We start from the raw sequence: 6,000 nt of genomic DNA on the forward strand, positions 1-6,000 counted from the left end.
ACAATAAGCCCTTGCTATATGTTCTCTCACAATGGAATTAACCACAGCTGAGAAAACACACATTTATTCCGAATGAAAACAGCAACAACGGGATCATGCCAGCCTGAAAAATGAATGCTTTTTGATGTTTGAAATTTTCTTTAAAACATGTTGAATAAAGATCTGGTAAATAAAAATAACGAAGCTATAAGCTTTGAACAACATGCTAATTTTTTTAATCCCTTGCTTCATATTTGATATAATATCATGAAGGAAAGAATACAATATTCCTCGATAATAACTCTCACTGCCAACAATAAAGATATTGGTTTTCTTTGACATTTCTGCACTAAATGAGGTAATAAGTGTAAAATGAATACATCTTTTAAAATGATTCCATTAATTATTTTCATCTATTCCGCATTTCCAGAAATGCTGATGTGTCATCAGCATGAGGTAATTTTAACTTCCAAGCTACATTTCCATTTGAGAAATAAACTATCCTCCCATTTGTTTTGGAAATCAAGCAACTCACATGCCTATCAAGCACAATTTCTGAAATAACTCCTTGGATCTTTTCTCCATGGACTCAGATGCCTTAAAACAAGATTGAATGCCTTGCATTCATTTTTCATTGAAGTACATTGGCTGCTGTGGTGAAAACTATCCTGTTTTCTTTTCATACTTTCCTACAGTCCCAGTAAGTGAACTCAGTCAAGAAGGTCTTCATCAATAGGAACACCCTCGAGGCTACGTAAAAACAGGGCTGGAGAAAAGTACCACCAGCAACAGCCATGGTAAGAGCTTTAATGATTTCTCAAATGTGGAAAGTGTAAATTAAACTCTTAATTCAATCCTTTCCACATACTCTCTTGACAATACCAAACAACATATCCTTCAGCACCTTCACATCACTGTCAATGATTGCTTCTATTCCATCACACCTTTCATCAATCATAAAGATGCAGTGCCTTACCCCTGTTTCTTATTCCAAACACAGCAACATCTTCTTTTCATTTCCACACAATAACACTGTCCTATTCTCACTCTACCACCTACACACACACCAAATTCTCCTTGCTCACTTCACATTACACACGCTTGGTTTTCTATCGTGAAATATCTTCATTTCAACTTGCTTTTTTCCATCTCTCTCCCTTTGAACAAGCCCTATATATCTTCATAAAAACCAAAAGAACTGCAGATGCTTTAAATCAGGAGCAAAAATAAAGTTGCTGGAAAAGCTCTGCAGACCTGACTGCATCTGTGAAGGAAAGAATACTGTTATTGTTTTGGTTCTGGTGACTCTTCCTCAGAACACCTGTTTTGAAGAAGGATCACTGGACCCATAAATTAACTCTGATTTTTTGCTTCGCAGATGCTGCCAACCCTACTAAGCTTTTCCAGAAACTTTGTTTTTGTTCCTTTTATATCTCCACTTAACATCTTTCTTGGGGACAAAACATTAAATAGTGGGAGGAAGAAGAGCTGGTGCAGTGATAATTGGCAACAATATTGCCCTCATCCAACAGAGCACGAAGCCAGGAAATTATTGGTCTCAGTAGCTTCCTAAGTCACAATGCAATAAAAGGTAAATCAATGATTCAACAGGGTGGTCGCTTATTACCTGTAGCCTTTCATTCACTTGAACAAATATGTTGCATGTTTCACAACCTCCACTGTATTCATAAAGCCGCTACATATTGATGATCATCTTCCATCTACATTCATAAGACTTTCTCTTCCTAGCTCTTTTCTAGGTCTTTCATAGCTGCAGAGGCTATTGCAATATTACAACAGTGTAAGACAATCTTGTAAATGTTGCACCACCAGACACTCAGTCACTTCCAGGAATCAGTTTAGAGACAGTATTTGTGCTCCACATTGAGTCATGAACTATTGGGATCTGCCTATGGTGACAAATGCATGGGCAATGTCCAGCAAAAGATGTCTGCGCAGGAATAGCTCAGAAGAAAACTTGCTGGAAGGTGAAGTCCTATCCCAGCTCAGAGGAATTTATTGCCTAGCTGCAAAAGTGAAACAGATGGCCATGTACTCCATGGATTAGAAGATCTGCAAGGAGGTTCAACAATCTGCTAAGATTTGAGGCGTCCATGTCCAAACATATACAGACAATTTATATAGCTTCAGCATGCAGTCCCTTGTAACAGGACTCCACTACTTGGCATGTTTGGTAAATGGACAAATGGTTACTATTTAGGCTTGTGGCTTTATCTTGGGGAGACAGATGGGCAATGTGGACAAGTTTATGGACAGCATGGATTATGATTTGAAAGGAATCATTCATCCTTATAGTTTACAGCAATGTCTTCACAGGCTTGAACACTTGGAATTTTGCAGCTACAGCTATCACAACAGCTGAATAGCAGAAGCAATGACCTTCCACTAGCATTGAGGAGATGCTTGAGGAGGACAACATTGGATAAACAAAATTAGTGAAGATTCTTTAAAGAAAGCCTCCATTAGGTAATCGCTCTGCTGATAAATGTTAGGAAAGCAATAATTATGACTAAACTGAATTAATCAGCTTGATCACCTTGGCACTTGCCCTTCAGTGCGGTTTAAAAGCAACTTCTGAGTCTGCATTGCTACTTTGTGAATTGATGTAGAAGTTAACTATATTGTTTGAAAGCTTGTTAATGAGTGGTGTATGAAGTGGTCAGCTAAGAATATCATCTCAGTACCAGTTCTCAAGGAAAGGAAATAAACTGGCTGGAGAACTGTGAGGAAATTATTTGGTCTCTAAAATATTTTGCTCGGTTTTTCCTCAAATATGTATCACATTTAATGGATGTTTGAGCCACTAAGTCTTGGCAATCTTTTTCAATGGGTCAAACACGAAATGCACATTTATATATAAAAGAGGGAAGAGACTATGTGATACAGTGGTAACATTCCTAGCTCTGGGTTCAAGTTCCAAGTCAGAAACTGCTGGTCATGTTCATAACATGGACAAACTAGTTGGTAATTGGCCTGTAAATCCTTTCAGTACACCTGATGGCAGGCATTAGGAGTGGAAGGGCCCGTAAACATGGACCAATCCAACAGCAGCCCATAGCCCAATGTCTGAAAAGAAGCTCAGAGAAAAAAACAGTGTGCAGAAGAAAGAGAAAAAATATGCTAAAAGGTAGATCCAACATTATGCAGATTAGGTGACTGGTTGCAGAATGTGGAAGTTTGTGAACATGGCCGTGACCAAGCAAGCATATCTCTGATAAATGCAGATGTCTCTGTTCCGGTTTGTGGCATTATGATCTCAGCTGATGTTAATACTGGACAAATTCAGATCACAGATTGAGAGCCATATTTTGATTTTTTTTGGCTTTCATTGAAACACAGACACTCAATGCTGTAGGCTTGATTTTAACAATAAAACAGAAATATATTAAGCAAAAGAACAGATAAAATAGAATATACCAAGTTATTTACAAATAACACCAATGAAAGAATTTGGAACACAAGATAAGATGTGGTAGGATGAAGATAAAATCAGACAGAGATACCAGAGGGGCACGGGGTGAGTTAGAAATTGCGAGAGAACTTGCTCGGTCTTGTGATGAAAAGACCTCCACAGAACATGCTGCAACTTGGACCGAGACCTGCCCTGTATGACTAATTTCAAAGATGCTCTTCACACTCACAGTCACTCTCTCAGTTTCTATTTTTCTCTCTTTCTTCACACTGACACTGAATCTCAATGTTGTTCAGCAAAGTCTTGCTGGTGTTTTCTCTGATGCCTTCCTTCCTGTGGACCAGTCTGAAACCAGATAGAAGTGTCTTACTGGCAGCATTCCCTCAAACATTCTTGAGGGCTGCATGGAACCAGTCATCAATGCTGTGACTGGTGTGCTTATGCCACCTTGGAGTGGCTGTGCTTTGCAGCCGCTGAGCTGGGAGGGAATATTGCTGACTGGAGGTTCTCCCCCAGGCCATCTAACAAAGAAAGGATGTTCTCCATATCAGAGATGGCCAACAAAATATCACCCCCCCCCCCCCCCACCCCCCGCCGACCAAACCCATCTGTGTCGAGGTGACAGCAGAACCTAGTGTCAGTGAGCTGCACAATGGAATCTGGTTGCGGACTGTGCTCAATAGCCAGGTCCCCTGGGGATTGTCTATGGCACCTGCCGGGAGCCTGCTGTAAAGATAATGCCGGGGACCAAACAATGTGGTGTTGTGGCATCTAGGCATTTTGCAGAATATAAGTCCAGCAAACTTTGTTTTAATCAGCACCTTATGAACTGGCACCACTCCTCTCTATCAATTTTCAAACGCCCCCAAGTCAGGGTAACCACATTCCCCCTCACTGTAGGTCTTTCAGCTTTCTCCAATGACCCTACAGCCCTGAAGTTCTGCAAGGACAGCCTGAGCCTGACGTTTCATCCTCCCCTCTCTCCATGATCTGTTTCATATTCACAAGTTAACCATGATAAGATCTTTCACTTCCCCTAGATTAACGTCCCACCTTTCCTTGTCTTGCGTGAGCCTGTCAGTAGAATTCCCCTCACTTCCCCCATTCCTGGGAATACTTCTCCTGAACCATATGGTCATTGACCTTAAGTTCCAGACCCTGCCCAGATCCAACTATTCTGCACTTCACATGACCATTTACATTGTACCTCTCCAGTACTCCTGTTGTTGTACAACTCCCTGACTCCATTGGACAGACTGTTGTCCAGGACAGACTGTCCAACCCCCCATCCCCATCCCATCCTTAGGAAGTGAGCCTATTCCATGCAGCAATGGTCTGGCCACACCCATTCCAAATCATGGTCCATTAATGAAGGAATCTGTGCAAGAAGAATTAAAGAGTGTAGGAAGTTCCAGTTCCAGGAAGTAAACTTTTCTGCCAGATGGAGGCCTACAATTATGGACAGGTTTGTGGAGGCACGTCTTTCTTGTTCATTGCTCACAAGATTGCAACAGTGAGCATTATACTGACAGCCTACTTCAACCTCCTCTCACCATGATTTGTGGCTGAGGCTACCCATGCAGTTAGTAGAATTTGAATTTTGAAGCGAGATTTACTGACCTTGGTCGCTCATCATCAGGTTTTGTTGCACTGCATACAGGGCGCCAAGGCTAAGTTCCCGGCATTGAGCTCTAGTGTTAGCAGCTGCTCCAACTGTCTTCTGTGATTGTGTCTCAACTGTCTGTTCTTCATCCCTCATCTACCCCTTCCTGCTGTGAGATGGAGAATGACTCATCCCCTCCAAGATGTCTGACATAGTGTTGGAAAATACTGGAGCATGCTTACTCCCCTATTGTTCCAGTTGTGTTAATCCTCACTGTCCTGATCAAATCTTTTTCGACATCAGCTCCTTACACCCGGTCGAACCAAAATAGAACTCTCCTTCAAGACGTGCATTCGGCAGAAGGCTCACTTTAAACAGTCCTTGCCATTCTCAGATTGGCCTATGCTTAGGCATCCAGCCAAAGAACAGAGCTGTTCAGCACTTTCTGGATGCAGCGGTCTTTCAAATGAGCAGCATGAAATTGGCGTGTGTGCTGCATTTGAATCAGGAGGAATGGATTAATTGCTCATTTCAACCTCCACGCCAGTTTTCAGGACCATCCAATTTAGCAATTTTGTTAGTTATTTGTAAACAGTACAGCACTTAATATTCTCTCAATAACATTAAACAAATTCAAATAGGTGATGGCATTTCTCGAGACTGGAGAAATTGAACTTTTTTGTGACAAAGAGACATTTACGGGCACATTGATTGTGTTGTTGCAGCACCATGTAGCAAATGCCTGGCTGCTCAATGTAGTCTTTCTAGTTAGTGCTAGATTGCATTGGCTCTCATGATTGCACAATAGGGAAACAACTGCAATTATTGCAACTGCAATAATCCTGTCAACAACCCTTTCAAAACATTAGGTAACCAATTATGAGCAGATTACAGTTGGACATCATTATTGCTGTAATTGAGTGTGGGACTACTTAGTTGGCCAAATGCTTGAGAATCTATGAAGAAGAAATTACTTTTCCCCAGT

Source organism: Stegostoma tigrinum, chromosome 12 (genome assembly GCF_030684315.1).
Source record: "Stegostoma tigrinum isolate sSteTig4 chromosome 12, sSteTig4.hap1, whole genome shotgun sequence".
Taxonomy (NCBI): Eukaryota; Metazoa; Chordata; class Chondrichthyes; order Orectolobiformes; family Stegostomatidae; genus Stegostoma; species Stegostoma tigrinum.